Raw genomic sequence first — 20,151 nt, forward strand, 5'->3', positions numbered from 1 at the left:
ACAAAAAACCCGAAAACACCAACTACAAGTAAAGAAGAGGGTAGAGGCAGTGCTGATGGAAGAACACATACAAAGAGAGAAATGACAGGAGCAGGGGTGGCGGAAGGGGAGAGAAAAAATAAACACTGATTAGGCACAAAGACTAAGGCTTAATCCAGAGAGAGAGAGAAAGGAAAATAACAATGGAGGCAGGGAAAATGAAACGAAGATAAAGTTACCCAGACAAACTATATGGTCTGATTATTCCAGAGAGAGAGAGAGAAAGGAGTGTAAAGGAGGTGTAGAACATGTACCAAGACAGTGGATTAAATATGTCTGTTTAGACAAACCAATAACTAGAGTAGCCACACTAGGGAAGGGAAGAGATAAGGAGGAGAAATGGTGGCGGGGGAGAATATATCTATATATCCAGAATGGACCTAGAGTTAATCCAGGCAATGCCGCATTGCTTGTCGGGAGGAGCTTTCCGCAGGGTCTGTGCTGCTCCGGTGGATATGCAGTTACCCAGTGCAAGGGGGCATGGTTCCGCGTCATCTGGACCCACCTCCACTATGGGCCCTGGAAGTGACCCCTGAGCCCCGCCTTGGTGGTAGTGGGAGTGGGGGCGGGGAGGGGGGGCGGTGGTGGAAATGGTGATCACTCAGTCTCTTCTCCACAGAGCCGGACCCAGTGGACTCCGTTTGAGTCACTGTGCCGGGATGCAGACAGGGCAGTCCTTCTCGCTCTGCTAACTCCCCTGACCCTGCACTTGGCTAGGATTCAAAGCCCCGCTCCGTGTGCTCTGGCACTGGGGAAGCGCCTCTCAGTGCAGTGATATGTGTTCCCAGCTGGCTTTCTGTGCCCCCCCACTTCAGGGGGAACAGCCTTCTCCTACTTCGGACTGAGCTGCCGCCCTCGTGGATGCAGGCAGACACAGGCCTTGTCTTTTCCCACTGCATTCCAGGAGGGGGCCGCTTTCTCCTACTGTAGACTACAATGCTGCTGACCTTGCCGTGAGCCCCCCAGGATGGCGGACACAGACAGGCTTTGTCTTTTTCCACAGCACTCCAGGGAGACTGCCACTTTTCCTCCTGCAGACTGCACCCTTGGCCCAGCCACTGAGCCCTGGGGGTGGCAGATGCAGGCAGGCTTTGTACTATCACGCAGCCCTCCTTGAAGAGAACCACTTTCTCCAACTGTGGACTGAGCCCCTGACCTACCACCGCACCCAGGCTCCCCTCCTCCCCAGGTGTGTGAACAGGGAGCCCAGCTCCAGTCCGAAGAAAGCCCCGCAGTTAGAGATCGGATCCCTCTCAGTCTCAGTCCGAGGTCTTTCTCCTGCCCAGATACGGCCCTACACTTCCCTTGTCTCTCTGCAGAAGGAGGTCCCTCTCCTCGGTGCCCACATCGCCTTTTTTATCTCCCCCACTTCTCAGTTACCCACCTATCTTTTTTCCAGCTTTCCCATTTTCTTCCTAGTAGATTCAGTCTCTTTTTCTCCCAGGCTCTGGTGTTCAAAGTCCTTTGGCTCCTGCACTTCTTTGTTTGAAAGACAAGGAAAGTATGGCTCCCCCTATTTCTCCGCCATGTTGGCCCCTTCCTCCTGTGTTAGGGTGCTCTTTCAACATAAATTCTCTGTCTTTAACTAATGGGCAAGCTTAGGGAGTTTATTCAGCCAGTCCAAAAGTAAATACATATTGAAAAATGTTTAATAAGGATGGAGCCAAAATAAAGGTACTGGATGATTTTATGCAGCAGTTATACCAAGATTGATATATGCCCACCTTTACCACAGGGATAAGCCTGCTGAGCAGAGCAGAAGAGCCATAAGAGCAGCCCAAGCCACCCATTCTTGTAATAAGGATGTATTATACCGAACTACTTTTGCTGTTTGTCTCTTGTGTTTCCAGACTCAAGGCAGAACATTTTTGTTATTATGCCCTCATGTGTTTGGATGCACAGGGCATAGCTTGCTTATCACTGCATCTCTGCATGAGCACAGTTTCCTAGCATATAATAAGTACTTAATAAATATTTGTTGAACAAATGAATAGGTAAATAAATTAGTGTGGATTTTTACCATATATTACATTCATTACATTTTAAATTAGTATCTTTCTGAGGGATTTGGGATTGTAAATAGTGAGCCATTAAATGCAATAGTTTGTTTCATCAGCTTTATATTAATGACCATTAGCTTCAATGTCAAGGGGTGCATTTGCTGATTAGATCTCCACACTCCAAGGCTGTAGCCTGAAAGGAGCATATAGCATTACATAGCATCAAGTGAAGAGTGTGGATTTAAATCCCTGTTTAAGATAACCTTTATCACACCGACCATTAACTCTTCCCCATAGCTGGCAGCTTTCTTTGTCTCCTGTGTCTTTGCCATGTTATTCCTTCTGCCCTGAATGCTCTATTCTCCCTGTTTGCTTAGCAAGCCCTTACTTTTCCTAGAAGACTCAGCTTAATCCATGCCTTCTCCGGGAAACCTTCTCTAAGCATCCCTGGCCTAGATGAGATGATGCCTCCTCTTTATGCTAAGAGACACTCCGTGGGGGCCACCATAAGGCTTACAATGTTGCAATATAGTTGTCTATTTATTTGTCTTTCCCTGACCCCTGGTTGCTATTCTACCCTGTCTCAGACCCCAGCACCCACACACACTCAATAATAAAATATCTGAGAGTAGGAACTATGCCTACATTCTTGGTATCCTCAGTGCCTAGAACAATGGCTGATATACAACCAATGCTTAATAAATCTTCAGACTGTTGACAAGACTTAAAATTATATAATTGTATAAAGTTGTCATGAAACTTTCATTTCCTATTTCTTAGTCATGAGATAAAACAAACATATACTTCAAAATGATATGACTCCTAGTGGTAATGAAAGGAGAGTCACCTTCACGACCAGTTTGACATCACAATTACCTGGTATGATTTAGGGAGCCTCAAAAAGACCCAGCCTTCCTACTTGGAAATAACATTCTGCCTGTGACACAATGTCTGAAATAACCATAATTATTCACGACTATGGTTTAGGTAATAAATGCTGCCATTACAGTAAAAAGCTAACTTGCAGTGCAAACCTGTTTGATAGTTTGCCAGGGAGCATGGCATTTAAGTAATGAGCACAGGTCAGAAAAGTTGAAGAGAGGAACTGAATTGCAAATGGTTCCTTGTTACCCCAAGAGCACCATGAGGACATACCTCTAAAAAGGAGTTCTCAGAATGTGGAAGGTACTAAAAATAAACTCACCAATTTCCCCCAGGGCCAGTTTTAAATAGGACCCGCTTCATAATGCTACTGACTAGAGATACACCATAGATCACTATAGAATTTCCTGAAGTTCAGTTACCCACATACCACTTTCCCCATTACATCATGTCTGGGTGTCACCTGGTACTATTGCTTAATATTTATATTTAAATTAACTCACTTCAAAAGTATATGCCTATGACGGTCTGAGTCTTAAAATCATATCTGGGAGATCATGGGTTAAATGTGCTACTTCTTCCTAATACATATTCAGAGAATAACAAAACTACTGAAATAATTGAATTCATCTGGGCATCTTAGGTTGGGAAACACTTAGATTGATCAGGATCGAATTAGATTGATCAGGGTTTCATTACTGAATCAAACATTAACTTGCAATAACTTTAAATAAATTATTTATTTAAATGTTTTATTTTTGAGAGAGAGAGAGAGATTGGGGGGGGTGGGTAGGGGCAGAAAGAGAGGGAGGGGCAGAATCGAAAGCATGCTCCAGGCTCCGAGCTGTCAGCACAGAGCCCAACGCGGGGCTTGAACTCACCAATGAGATCATGACCTGAGTCAAAGCTGGTTAACTGACTGAGCCACCTAGTCGCCCTTCTTTGGACAATTTATTTAAACAATTTCCACTTCAATTTATTTATCAGTAAAATAGGGCCAATAGTAGTGCCCACGTTTTAGAGTTCTGAGGATTAAATGCAAGGATATCTGTAAAGAATTTAGCATATGTATCTTAAGAATATAGCAGGCACTCAGTAAAGTAAGTTAATACTTATTTATAATTTAATTATCAAAAATGGTGTCTCAAATGTTATACAGCCTTATTCTTTTAAATGTTTATTTATTTTTAAGAGAGAGAGAGCAAGCAGGGGAGGGGTAGAGAGAGAGGGAGACAAAATCCCAAGCAGGCTCCGTGCCATCAGCACAGAACCCAATGCAGGGCTCAAACCCACAAACTGTGAGATCATGATCTGAGCTGAGACCAAGAGTCGGATGCTTAACCAACTGAGCCACCCAGGCACCCTGAGAACTATTATTATAGTTATTATACCATTACATAATACATTTATTATATATTATTATTATAAAGCTTATTATTATAATGCTTAAAGCTCTCTTAAATCATAATGTTTTAATATTAATGCCGCCCAATTTTAACTCTCCATGATTTGTTGAGTCTAGTCTGTGGAGCCCAGCCTCAACAATTGACATCTGAACAGCTGTGGCCCTGTTGCTCACACATCACATCTTCTTTAGTGTTTCAGTTTTGCAGCATGTGGTTCTTGCTTCTTTTCACCTCTGTATCAAATGGCTCTCCTGTCATTTTAACTCTTTTATCTCTTAGGGTGCCTTTGTCACTCAATAAATACTATTAAAGATGATGGTGTTCAAACATCTGTGTAGAATATAACATACATTGACTATTTGGATAAACATAAAAGGGAAATTTTTAAATATCCTTCTTGAGTTTCTCTTATGGTGAAAAGGAAAATTGAGTTCAGCCATTCTCCATATTCAACTCTTGTTCATTCTTATCCTTTCGTGTTGTTTCTGATATCTTTACTGTTTTGTCTTGGGTTTTTCTCTCTTTCTTTTTCTCTCACCTTGCACTTTTCTGGATGTCTTGTGTTTGCATATTTTCTAAACTGAATAATACTTCGCTACAGCTGAAGACAAATCCTTACTTTTCAAATTGCTAGAGTTTTTCAAGGAATCTTTAAAATAATTTTTCCATGTAAACATCATGGCATTTGTGGGAAAATTTATAGGAAACTCTATGAGCAAGTCTACTGAATAAGAACTAATAAAACATTAGGTTTCTTCAGTTTGGAACATAGAGTTTAAACAATGACCTGAATTCATTTGACATATATTGATTGAGCATCTTTTGTATTCATGATCCTGGACAGTTTTAATATACAGCAATGAACAAAACAGAAACCATCCCTGCTCTCATGGAGCTTGCACTCAAGCATCACTAAAAAATATGATGCTATTTCCAGTCACAGTCGGGTGTGGAGGCTTGAAATGTATACAACTAGGGATAGAGGTACTTGAGGAAAAAAAAAAGAGTACAAAATTAGAAATGCAAAGTTGGATATGTAACTTTTACATAAACATTTACTTTGAACTAGAAAAAATGTACAAAATTAAAAAAAATTAAACTGATACATACCAGAAGCATTATAAGATTCATAAAAATAGCATCTACTTTTATTTAAAAGCTATCTGACACACCTCTATAATACTTTGGCTGTATACTTTCTTATAGCCTCTTCATACATTAATGGTTTTATATCATTTTCTGTAGAAATAATAGAAAAAAATCTCAGGATTTTTTCTGAGATGATTGAACTAAAATTAAATATTGATAGTTTAGAAGTTTCTGTCAGTTTCACAGCCCACTGAGAAATGTAATGTTCCAGTACGATTTATTAAAAAAGAATGAAAAACATGAATCTTTGCATACCGACATACTCTGTGGTACACCTATATGTTTGTGCCCTAAAAATTTAGAAATACTGATCATTTCTATTTCATGCAAATTGAAAAATAAAAATGCTATTTATTGTGCATTTATTGTGTAACAGATACTGTATTATTACTTATATACCTAATTAGAAAAAAAGAACTTTTTCACTGAATAAGTATCAGGGAGAACTGAGTCGTCTACTTAAATGTTTACCTGTCTGAGGATTGGAAGACGTTTCCACGGACTGTATTCCCAACCTGTTTTTCTTTCATAGCCCCCATATTTACAGTGCTGGGTACTTTAAGACTTCCTCGTTTCACAATAGGGCTCCTAACCACGCATATTTCATGAACGTTTGTGCTTTAACATCATGGGAGACTAGTGCTAACTTAAGTCTTCATGGAAGGGGATGTTAACCACATATCTATATCTACCTCATTAAGCCAAAACTAAATGCATCTTCAGTGCGATTTCTACTGAGCTGGATTTTCTTTTAGCTGGATTCCCCAACAGGGGGGGATGTGTGCTCTAAGGAAAGTCAGAGTAGAAAGAGGCAGTCATCTTATGCAATAGTGGCTAAAATCTTAGTTTGCGCATTTTACTAAAGCATGTGAGCATTGCTAGAGCTCTTCCTGGAGCCTCGGAAAAGGTTTGAGCAAGTAAGAGGCTCTGGGGTTTCAGCTACATGAAATTTACCATAATCTGTCTCTGTGGTCACAAACCAATTGAGTGAAGCTGTTTTATTTCTCTAGAGCTGATATTTTCTGAGATACAGCATTAATCTTATCTATTCAAGGTACACTTAGTCATATCAAGTTTAACACTTAGCATCATTGGGGCAACTATTCAGTTAACTTAGCATTTTCCTAGGTTAAGCTCTCCAGAAGTGATTGTATATGACCCTGGCATTAGAAGAATATGGCTCCAGAACTATCTTCTGTTCACGCTAACTTCTACTGACGATAAGATACCATTTGGTTCTCATGATGATAAGATACCATTTGGTTCTCATTGTCATACATTTGCGCCCATTGTTGCATGGTGCCTAAGTTTCACTATATCCACTCTCTGAATCTACACTGAACTTGGTGGCTGACTTTCAGCCATCTGCAAGTTTCTCTCAAATGTTATAGAAACAATTCAGGTGTTTCCCTGTACTACAGTGGGGTGGTGTTGTTAATAACATGCTGCCTGTGAGCCCACTCACTACTCCATTTCTCAGCACTTACAATTCTACTACTTTATTACCTTGATGGAGGAGGAATATGTCTAAGAAGCTTGTAGTCTTTCTGGTATTTGCTCTGAGGTTTTCTATGCTCTCAGCTTCCCCTTAACCAATCAAAGTCCTTTGCTCCTCTGGGTCTTGGCTTTTTGAATTTGGGGCATCTGGTCCTCATCTCAGTTTACTTTTGCTATTCAGAGAAACCTTCTTTCATAAGCAAGTCAAACTTATCTCTTTTCAGGATAGATCTAAGTCTCAGGAAGCATCCCATATTCTTTTCAATTCTCTGTCTCATAGTCAAGATTTAAAAAATTAAAATCAACTTTAATGTGAAGCATCTACTTTTCAGTTGCAAGTTCTGCTTTTAAGACATATTTCCCTGCGGGGCAATTCAGTGTTTTTTCTTTTTTTTTTTCTTCTGGGTATTAATTAGTTTCCTTATTAGGCAATGGATGACACTGGAGCAATTAGTTGGGTAACATGGGACCATAAAACAGAGTGTCTGTCAAAATGTATCTATTTAACATTTCTAAGTCTTATCCTGCTGTGACTAAAAGTGATCAAAATGAGCAATGTTATCAAGTGCTAATATATTGAATATTGTACAGGAAGATATTGTAATATTGTAACAATGGAAAACCACTGAGATACATTTAAATGCATAAGAGGAAATACTACCTCAACTATATAATAACATTGGAAAGTCTTGTTTTTATAAGATTTAAATAAGCTTTGTTCTGATTATAAAATCACTTCACATTTATTTTTTAAAATATCATATAATACATTATAAAATTAGTCATAATCCCATTACCCAAAGATAATGCTAATATTTCATGCTCATATTCAAAACCTGAAAAATTCATTATTCCAAAACTAGTATAGGCAGAAGATGAAAATAAGTTTAAAAGTTTCTACAGTTTACAAGTGAAAATGGATCTATAAATAGAAAATGGAATATATTTCACCATAAGTAATAATTGTCATGACTTCCGAGTACACATTCTTCCAGTTTCTATTGATAGTACAGTCCTGGGCTGACCCATCCATGGTCAGCATACAACAGTTAATCAACAAACCTCTGAGGAATATGGTGAAAGAGATTATTTGGCAACATCAGAGAGATGAATTGTTCACAGAAAGGGGGCATTCCTTTTAGAACTTGAGCTGGAAGTTGCCCCAAACTCTATAGCAGTCTACATAACTCTTCTACTATCTCAGGCAAAGGTAAAAGGTACAGAGAGTATGTAGGTGCAGTGCAATGAGACAAGAAAGAAGAAATCCTGGGAAATCTGGCAGCCATCTTGGGCACTTTGGGAAACAGATTTTGGAGGACAAATTTTTTCATGTTTCAGTATTATACAATCTCTAGAAAAGTAGCAAATTAGGAAAGGCAATAAACTGATCTTTAGCAAAGCTTAAAGTCTGACTTTTGAACAGCTGCAAAAAGCAATATTGAAAAAAAAAATACCTCTCACACATTCACATAAAAGCCCAGAAACTCAAATGTGCCTACTACAAAACAGTCTGGAATGACATGTGAAATAACTGACAAACAAAGTTTTGTTATGATGATGGTGAGAAGGTCTCAGCAATGCAGGGCAGCAATAATCCTTTTAGCTTCGACCAGTTTTTAGGGTTAACAGTTCCTTATGTAAGATTAAAATCAGTATCATGCACTATGAAACATTTATAGACAAACAATGTACAATGTAATTATATGATAAATGCATAATGTAAAGTAAACCTGAGAGAAATTCAAGCATGGGAGAGTAGGTATGACCTGAAATTTTCGTGGAAAATATCTTGGAGCAAGTGTTATTTGAACAGGACCTGAGAGTTGGACAGAACTGATAACTAAAAAGTTTTCAACAGGCTTTCAAAACAGAAACAAGGAAAATTAAATGAGTATATCATGATGTGAAACAAGAGAGACATGATGACAGATAGTGAGGAAAAAATGAGGTAGGTAAGATGAGCCAAGTAATTTTTGACTTGGGGAAAAAAAAAGTATTAGTATTGCTCAATAGGTCAGGATTTTACTCTGAGACCTGGTTCTAATTCGCTGGTTGATTTTTTTGGCAAATCTCTTATCTGCATCTCATTTTCTCTCTTATAAAATGGTGTTAGAATGGCTGTTCTAGCTCTAAAATATAATAAATGATAGTAAGAACCAAAATATATAAGCACTTACTCTGTGAGCAGAGCCATGCTTTCAAGTAGCCATTTCATACTTACAATTTTATGACATAGATTGTGTTATTATTTCCATTTTAGAGATGGCAAAATAGACTACTGAAAACATTACTCAAGCTCATTTTGTAGCTAGCTGACTAGGCAAAAATATGATGAAAGGAGAAAAATGAATCTGGCTACAGTGTATAGGCAACAATATATAGTGCTGGAAATTCTGCAAGGCAGCAAATCAGTGAAGAGATATTTTAGAAGTCAACATAGGGAGCCATAAGAATATAGACTTTAGAAGGTGGTGGTGGGAACACAGAAGAAAGAATTAGCGTAAAAGACACTTTAATGAGTCTTATTGAAAAATGGTTATGGATAGAAAAATAAAGACTGGAAGAATGTGACTTTGGAGTCAGGCATGCCTGAATTCTACAGCCAACTCTGACACTTTCCATCTGGGTTTTGAACATGTGCTTAACTTCCCTGAACCTTAGTTGCCTCACCTGTAAAATAAGCAACTTACCATGTCCAGTTGCTTGAAGGATGAAATCAGATACCAAAGAAAGTTCCAGTGCTGTCCTTGGAATTTCTTAATTGCCAGCTGTTACCACCATGCTTATGGCAGTTTTGGAATTTTCATCAAAGCATATTATAAGCTGAGATATTAATGATATCATTTATTATGTATAATATTAACCATGAATATTTCCTAAACATTCGTTATGAGCTGCTATGAGAAAATACAAAGAAATATGTGATACCCACAGCTAACATCAGACTCAGCTAAGATCAGGAAAAAGACATGGATGTCCACTCTTGCTATTTTCATTCAGTGTAGTGTTGGAAGCCCTAACCACAGCAATTAGGCAAGAAAAATAAATAAAAGGTATCCAAATTGGAAGAGGAGAAGTAAAATTGTTACTCTTTGCAGGTAACATGACACTTTATATAGAAACCCCTAAAGACTTCACCATAAAACTGTTAGAACTAATGCATGAATTTAGTAAAGTTGTGATAATAAATTAACATACCAAAATCAGTTGTGTTTCCATACCCTAATAACAACCTATCAGAAAGAGAAATTAAGAAAACAATCCCATTTATAGTTGAATCAAAAAGAATAAAATACCTAGAAACAAATTTAACCAAGGACATAAAATACATGCACTCTGAAAACTGTAAGACATAGATGAAGGAGGTCAAAGATGGCACATATAAATGAAAAGACATTCTGTACTCATGGACTAGAAAAATTAATATTGTCAAAATGTCAATACCACTCAAAGCAATCTAGAGATTCAGTGCAATCCTCATCAAACACCAATGGCATTTTTCATAGAACTAGAGCAAAGAATCCTAAAATTTGTATGGAACTACAAAAGACCCTGAATAGCCAGAGCAATCTTGAGAAAGAACAAAGATGGCACTGGTATGCTCCCTGATTTCAAACTATACTCCAAAGCTGTAATAATCAAGAGTGAGGCACTGGTGCAAAAACAGACATATAGATCAATAGAATGGAGTAGAGAGCCCAGAAATAAACCCATACTTATATGGTCAGTTGATCCATGACAAAGGAGGCAAAAATATGCAACAGGAAAGACAGTCTTTTCAATAAATGGGGTTGGGAAATGGGACAGCTACATGCAAAAGAATGAACCCAGACTATTTTCTTACACCACACACAAAAGTAAATTCAAAATGGATTAAAAACTTGAATGTTAAGAACCCAAACCATAAAACTCTTATAAGAAAACACAGGCAATAAGCTCTTTGACATCAATCTTAGCAATATATTTTGGACCAATCTCCTCAGTTAAGGGTAATAAAATCTAAAACAAACAAATGAGACTACATGAAACTAGAAACCTTTCACACAATGAAAGACATTATCAACAAAATGAAAAGGCAACCTACTGAATGGAAGAAGATATTTGCAAATCATTCATCCAATAAGGGTTAATATCCAAATATAGAAAGAACTTAACACAATTAAAAAAAACCGATCAGATAATGGGTAGAGGATCTGAATAAACATTTTTCTACTGAATATTTACAGATGGCCAAGAGATACATGGAAAGATGCTCAACATTGCTAATGATCAGGGAAATGTAAATCAAAACCACAATGAGACATCGTCTCACTCCTGTCAGATTGGCTATTATCAAAAAGTCGAAAATAACAAGTGTGTTGACAAGAATATGAAGAAAAGGGAACAGTTTACACTGTTGCTGGGAATGTAAATTGGTACAGCCACTATGGAAAATAGTATGGAGTTTATTTAAAACATTGAAAATAGAATTACTAAATGACCCAGCAATCAACTTCTGGATATTTAGTTGAAGAAAACAAAAGCATCAATTTGAAGAGATATATGAATCCCTATGTTCAGTGCAGCATTATGTATAATAGCCAAGATATGGAAACAACCTAAATGTCCATAGATAGATGAGTGTATAAAGATATGGTATAGATTCACAGTAGAATATTACTTAGCCATAAAAAAAGAATTAAATCTTGCCATTTGCAACAATGTGGATGGATCTATAGGGTATTAAGCTTAATAAAGTAAGTCATACAGACAAAGATAAATACTATATAATTTCACTTATATGTGGAATCTAAAAAGCAAACAAACAGAAACAGACTCATGGATATAGGAAACTGTTGCTTACCAAAGTGGGGAGGGATTTTAGGGGGTGCAAAGTAGGTGAGGGGAATTAAGAGGTACAAACTTCCAGTTATAGTATAGATAATGGGAATGTAATATACAGCATACAGAATATAGTCAATCATATAGTAATAACTTTGTATGGTGACAGATGGTAACCAGACTTATCATGGGAATCATTTCATAGTATATAAAAATGTGGAATAACTAAGATATTCACCTGAAACCAATAAGATATTGTATCTCAATTATACTTATAATAAAAGAACAGTGATTTTGACAATATCAATTATTGAGAAGAATACAGAACAACTGGTACTCACATACATTGCAGGTAGAAATGCAAAATGTTACAACCGCTTAGGAAAACATATAAAATTAAATTTAACATAAAGTTAAATATAAATAAGAATTGTACTCCTAAGCATTTAACTACGAGAAAAGAAAGGATAAAGACTTATACATGAATATTCATACCAAATTTATTTATAATAGCAAAACTAGAAGTAATCCAAATGTTTATTGATGGATGGATGGGTAAATTGTGATATGTACATTCATACGATGGAGTACTACTCAGCAATAAAAAGGAACAAACCACTCAAAAGTGCAATAGCATGGATGAATTTCAAAAACATTATGATGAGTTAAAGAAGCCAATCACAAACTAGTACCAATTGTATGATTCTATTTATATAAAATTTTAGAAAGGGCAAAATTAATCTGTTATGACTAAAAGCAAATCAGTGATTGCCTGGGGCCAGGGCTGAGTGTTGACTGGGAAGCAGATGATAGAAATGTTTATGCCTTAATTACAGTAATGCTTACATGATTATATATATTTGTCAAAACTCATTATTTATTTGTACACTTAATTGGGTGCATGTTATTGTATGTAAATTATATTTCAATAAAGTTGATTTATTCAAATATATATATGTATTAAGATATGTGTATATATACATATATATATGTGTGTATATATACACATATCTTACATTAAGTTAACATTCCACCAGGAAAAATAAGAGAAATACACAACTACAAAGCAAAAATTCAAACTGCCATATGATAAATGCAAAAAGAAGAGTACAAAGTACAATGAGAATTGAAAAATGAAAAAACTAATTCCTGCCTGTGGAATAAGGAACATAAAAACCTTGATCTGGCTCTTGGAAATGAGTAGAATTTCAACATACAGAGTTGGGATCATACCAAGCATTGGGACTACATTGAACAAAGACACATTAGTAGGTCAATGACAAGAATATTCTGGTAAAGGTGGTGAGCATGTATTGAGGGGATAACAGAAGAAAAGTTATACATAGTTTGCAGATGGTTTTGAGTGACAAGTCAGCATTGAATTTTATCCTTCAAAATGCAGGGAGGGAGGTGACATTTTTAAAAATAGAATAACATAATGAAATTGAAGATGTAAGATGATCCGAGTAAAAAAATTGAAATTATAGTAGTAAAGCAGGGCAATACAGTAACTGGTGAAAGTCAAGATTAAAAATGACACTTTTTAGCCATATGCTCTCAAATAAAGATCCTTTTTTGGAGGAAAATTCACCCCTCATACTGTATTTCCTTTAAGGACTGATCTGTTTTCTCCTTTATGACCAATGATTTGTAAGGGTAGGCCCAGAATCCCAGAGATATATATAACTGGTAATAAGCTTCCAGTGAAGAGTTGAGAGGGCTGCAGAGAGAGCCAGTAGTCAGGTGAAAGAGGTACATTTGAATTTGTGTGAAGAACGTTTTGTTAACTTAGGATTCTTTTTTTTTTTTTTTTTTTTTTTGTAGCTCTTAAGCCAGGGATTGTTCTAAAGCCAGGGATTGTTTTAAAAACACAACATTCTGGCAAGAAGAGAAAAAGAAAGAAAGTAGAGGCATTATAGCATAGTTGTGCCCTCTTAGAAATCCTAGGTTCAGGTTCCATCTTGCATTAGTTTTCTAATACCGGGAAAGCTGCTTAACCTTTTGTACCTCAGTGCTATTGCCTAGAGAATGGGAACACTGCTGCTTCACCAGGGATATTATGAAGATTGAATGACAACATGCACTGAATCAATTAGAAGGATATCTACCGCATAGTAAATATTACATGATATTTAACTTCTATTGTCTTTAGTATCAATTATTTTTAGGTAGAATCTATTGCAATTCAAGGATACATTAATGAAAATTCAGATGAGAATACTTTGGAGGACTGAAAAAATTAAGAGACAAGAATATTTTTGGTAAAGAAAAAAGGGTGGGTTAACAAGAAAATATGGAGCAAAGGATAAAGAATAAGAATAGTCCCTGAGCTCATAGAACTGAGAAACTGTGGGTTGGTTCTAAAAATCTATCAGCTAACAGCTGATCAGTTAAAATAAAAACTTGTGCTTGGGATAAGATTTGGAAGTTAAGCCACACAGGGAGTCATCACCAAAAAAGTTATTATGGGATGCAGCATAGCCAGTTTGCTGTGGACAATGAAATAGAAATAACTTTTGAAGTGGAAGGAAGCCTTGAATAAAACCCAAATGTAAAAAATACATTAATAAAAACAGGAAATATGGGACCAGAAGATTAAGTGGAAAACAAGAAAATGCTATTTCAAAAGCCCAAGAAGAAAAGTAAAACCTCCATGGTGATTTACATTGATTTAGTATTCAGTGCTTCAAGTTCAGGTAACTGGGAATTGAAGGTGGAAAAAAAACCCCTGAGATTGGAAATTGGGAGGCTAATAATTTCCCTTAAATACAAAATACCATTAAAGCATAAGACTTGAAGTCAGAAAGTATGTGTGGCCAGTGGATAACAAGAAATAGAAGTACAGTCATCTTTACAAAAGTGAAGCAGGCAGAATCTGGATGTAATGGTAGTGTTTATAAAAGTTTTCTTGTGGAGTATTCTGGAAAAAAATAAATGAAACAAAACAAAACAAAAACCTAGGCCAGAGCTTGCTTGACACTGAATATCACGAATCTGCAGCAAGCAAGATCGTCATGATTTTCTGTTTTTGCAGGTCTGGCCAGTAAAAGAGAAAGTAGACCAAGAGGTAATCAAGGATCAGAATGGGTGCCTTCTGAGTTCAAAATAGTGAGACAGCCTCAGGGAATAGTGAATATCATATGGAAACAGCTGATCACAGCGACAAGTTAGCAAATAACATCTAGAACTGCTCTAACTTCTTTCAAAATAGAACCAAACAAGATCTTGGCAGCATACATTGTAGCGGTGGATGCCCGATGTTTATTGAGCAACTTGATTGTTTCTTAAAGTTGGCTTTAAGCCTGAAATGAATATGCATTTGGAGTCTAAGGGAGAACCAATAACAGAAGAATGATAGCAATTAAATCCAGGTTTAGCCCTCTGCTGACCCTTTTAAGCTGTCTCTCAGCCTGACAGTCAGAATTTGGCGAGGTAGCTGCTGGGTCTGCTCCACCCTCCTGGCAAAGCAGCCATCTGGCCAGTTGCACCTGTTTACAACAACCCTACTACTCCCATGGGCCCTATGTTGGTTTAAATGAAGTGGGAGCTAATGGGACTTGAATTACATGTGGAATAGGATGGAAATGTGTGAAAAAGAGGGCTAAGCAAAGCCAACTAGCTGACGTGGAATGGAGAAACTAAACTGAGTAATTGGAAAGAATGGCAGAACAAGGTTAAACAAAATAACAACCAAGATGATGAATGTACTTCAAAAAAAAAAAAAAAACAGACAAGTTCATGGTCTGGGGGGAAGAAAACAAAACTCCATCTGCCTATTCAAGTGGCTCCAGCTTCTCATTCATATTAAAAATAATTCTGAACTATGCTCTAGCAGCATTGCTGAAACAAATTGCTTCAGGGAACAGGCTTCCTCTCTCCTAGACTCCGCCTGATGACTTGTGGTACATAATGAGCCCTGTGCTGCTGTCAGAGGAGCAAAATCTGTGCCTAGAAGAAATTAACTTGAAAGAAGGGGGAAACCTTCTACAATAGCGTATCTTTCTTCCCCACATAAACAATGACGATGTCTTAAAGTAAAAATTGCTGAAATGGTCTAGATGTGAATTTTTCTTCATTTTATACATCATTTTGGATTTTCTCAATCTCTTAGCATTACTTACTGTTTTGGCCATCCTTACTCCCCTAGCTCCTATTTACACATGTTCGCACTAGCAAAATATGTATCACAGGGCTAAAATTTCTTTTTTCCTACACTGAAATCCTGAGGATTGTGTGACATGGTTGTGCCATATACATGATATATACATCACTGAGAGCTTGTGGGATTTCACAACTTTATAATAGTTCCTGCTGTGAATTAATCTGAGATGCCCAGAATATTAAGAAAAAAACCTTTTGGAATCACTTGCCCCAGAAGTTAATAAGTAAACAAGTAGCATATTGTAATTCTCTGCATGTGTGCATGTGTATATATATTCAATTATCTAACTCACTGCCAATTTTTCCTCAGAATTAACAACTCACCAAAAAATACCTACGTGTCTTACATTTGAATTTTTCTTTGTTAATTAGCATGTTTCTGAGCTAAACATTTCAGGAAAAAATGGGAAGTAACTATTTTCTATGATCTCTAAGTTATATAACAAATCTGCATATGCCCCTACATTTACTGAGTTTTGCTTCTTCATGCAAGGCCAGAAAGAGAGTGAATAGACCCATTTAGCAGACCTCAGATGTGACAAAATACAGACATTTTCCATATTGTCAAACAAAATTTCCATTTCCACATGACTATAACTCATGTAAACATAGAGGCATTTATCAAAATCATGTTGGTACAAGGGGAAAGTTTTAGAATTGAAAAGGACAAGTTTCAGTGGATGTGTGTGTAACACTGGATACTGTAGACAGTGGCTTATGAAGTTGGTGATTTATGTCAATTTTCACGTTCTATTTCCGTACTTCAAGTCTTCAACTCTAGAGATTTTTATTTGGACATCATGGTGACATATGATAAAACTCAGGGAGATTAACAAAAAAGACACACGATGGTTTTCTTGGGGATAGTATGAAGTATACAGGTTTTGTTCTGTTTTTGTCCTTCATGTGAACTCTGAGAACTATTTCATCCATCAGGAAGAAAAAGAGAACAATTAAAGTTTATGAAAACCACTATAATAAAAGTAAACAACTTCTTTTGCCTTCAGGAAACTTCCATCTAGAGATTTTCCTTTTATCTTATCTAGCCTATCTCACACACACACACACACACACACACACACACACACACACACAATTTCTGTATGGACATTGCATTTCAAGTTGGCCTAATGTGTTTCTTTTATCAATGACCTATAAAAAGAAGGTTTTGATTTAGAAATGACCACAGTCACTTAAGAAAAAATTCATTTATTCATTGTAAATTTCTCATAATAACTTTACTCTATCTGGGATGCTCTGCAGAAGTCAATAAGATGAGACTAGCTGGGCTTAATGCCAAAGGAAGCAGTCATGAGACAAGCCCAGAAGAGTGCCAAACCTTTTACACTATCAGAAAAAAGTGAAGAGAAAAGCTCAAATGACAATATGAACACTGAATTCTAAATTCACACTTTTTTTTTTCAAGATTCAAGACTTCATTGTCATTAAAGAAAATTTAGGGTAACTTATATAATAAAATAATTGTTTAGAAGTCACGAGGCTTAAATTCAGGCCTGGATAAACTTAATGCAGATTTGTAGACTAATCAGGATACTTAAACTTAGAACTCTATGTATTTTCTTGTAAATTCATGCTTATTTTCTACAACTTACCTCCTCTCTATGGATGTGAAACTCTCCCTCTCTTTAGCTGTTATGAGATGAATTCCATGATGTTAATGAAGGAATTTATAGAATATGAATTCCATAAGGGTGTTATGATTATGACCATCTTCATATTTAAAAAAATTTTTTTTAACGTTTATTTATTTTTGGGACAGAGAGAGACAGAGCATGAATGGGGGAGGGGCAGAGAGAGAGGGAGACACAGAATTGGAAACAGGCTCCAGGCTCTGAGCCATCAGCCCAGAGCCTGACGCGGGGCTCGAACTCCCGGACCGCGAGATCATGACCTGGCTGAAGTCGGACGCTTAACCGACTGCGCCACCCAGGCGCCCCAACCATCTTCATATTTTAAAAGCCTCTTTAGATACAAGTAGGGCCTCAAAATGGAACTTCAACATGGAGACGAAACATTTTTTTTTTTTATTTTCAAATGAATTAGGGAATTGTTTTAGAGAGACAGCTGTGTATCTGTCAGCAGATCATGTTACCACAAGCATGGGATTGACTTGCAGACAGTGTACTGAATTTAAAAATTTAGTAATGCCAGTCCTACTTTTCCCTATGAGGAAGGAGGGTGAAATGGATTAAAAAGCTCATATTATAATATATAAAATATATATAATAAAGTATATTAAGACGTACTTAAGAGGTGCATGGGAAACTTCACGGCCTCCATGTCCCCTGATAATTGTGCATGTCTTCTCATTCTTCAGGCAAATAAAGACTGTAGAAACACCTCTTCCTCTATCATTCTAAAAATTACAATAATAATGATGATGTCGATACCATGAAGAGAATAAAGCTACCAGCAGACATAGATGGAGCACAGAGGTTAATAGAGAGCTGTGGCATCACAGAAACAAGGCCAGCATTTTGTAAAGTGTATCTGGGGCGGGGGGGGGGGGGGGGGGGATGAGGGGGGAGGTAACAAAACCTATGGTTTGAAAAACTGCAGTCATATAAAAATCTTAATAACAAGGGTCTAGAAGCATAAGAAGCTGACATCCCAATATAAATGATATAGATCAAGGCAATGTTCTGACAAGAGCTATTCCATTATGTGCACGAAGGGTTGTTGCCAGTTGTTTAGAACAGAGAAACACAAGACTGAAATCCAAATCCTCTATACAAACTTTTCACTCACTCTGCATAAGAATTTCTTAATCTCCCTCAACAAAATGTTGTTATCTCCACAAGTCATAATTTAAAGACCTCTTCTTTCTGTTAGTAAACTAATCTGATCTAGTAAAACCAATGTCACTATTATAGTTAAGGTTTTCATTTCCAGTGGAGAAAAAAAAAAACAAGTAAAGAGTACTCCTTTAAAGTTGTCTTTCAAAGCTTATATTCATTGGATATGGGACATTGCAAAACAACCAAAAGACTTCTAAACTAAAGATACAAAACATCATAGTCAAGATCGTGATAACGGAGCATATTTTAGAAGCCAGGGCTGTTGGTTCCCACCTTTGGCATATCTGACAACCACAAAGATGTCAAGTCTGGAGGCACCATTTTTTTGCCCCGATTTGCCATTAGGCAATTCTTTAGTGATGCTCTCTAGCCATTTCTCTGATGCCATAGAAGGAATACCAATAATTGACAATACCATCAACTCATATTGCTTCTAACCACTGGGGGCAATTTCTTCATTAAATCCCAATCCACTTTTGGACTAGCTCTTTTTCATAACCAATAAACTGATAAATGAAGCCTCACATTGTTTAGAAAACTATGCTTGTCATGGAGCCTACATTTGTCAGACCACCCCCCCAGAGAGTCCCATTCATCAGACTTTGTCAGGTTGCATTACTCAGCCTCATTAATGCCCCCTCACAGGCTGCAGGACTCCATCCCACTTGCAGCTGCCTGATAGACTGTTCCTCCCTGCACAGACTCCTAAGGGGCCCTTGAGAAATGCTTTATTGAAGGCTCTGGTGAGGGAAACAGCACCTTAATGAAAGACATGCACCAGAGCATAATTAACTACTACTATAGTCCATTGCTGTCGCCAACAGTAATTTCATCGATTTGTCACCTATGAGGATGACGACTAACCTTTCTTTAACTGAAAATGCAGGTGATGGAAGAAACGACTTAAGCAAAATTAGAGCTGTTTTAATAGAAATGTTTTCTTTTGGCTTAACCAGGACCACCCAGTCCTTCATCTCTCAGTTGGTGTGGTTAGATTAAGGAAAACAGCCTCAGGAGAACAGAAAACAAAGTCAGAACAAAGGCCAGAGATTGTCAAGAAAATCATTTAGCACAAGAGGTAAATGTTTATTTGAATTGTGACAAACGGTGTTAGTGGAAGATCAAGATGTGGTAGACTTAAGCTCTTTGTCATTGCAAATACTCTAAACACAGAGCTTGAGTGGAAGATCACTTAAGTCATGACAATGCATCCCGGAATTAAAGGTGGCAAGAATGAAAAGCAGAGATTGATGACAAGTATGCTCTTTTACAAAGCTCTCTCCTGTTCTGATTTTCCTAATGTCAGCTTCTTTGAAAGAATTAAAATAAATGAAAAGATTACTTATTTACGCCTGCTTTAAGATGCTACGCGCGCAC

The sequence above is a fragment of the Prionailurus viverrinus genome, chromosome C2 (genome assembly GCF_022837055.1).
Source record: "Prionailurus viverrinus isolate Anna chromosome C2, UM_Priviv_1.0, whole genome shotgun sequence".
Classification (NCBI taxonomy): Eukaryota; Metazoa; Chordata; class Mammalia; order Carnivora; family Felidae; genus Prionailurus; species Prionailurus viverrinus.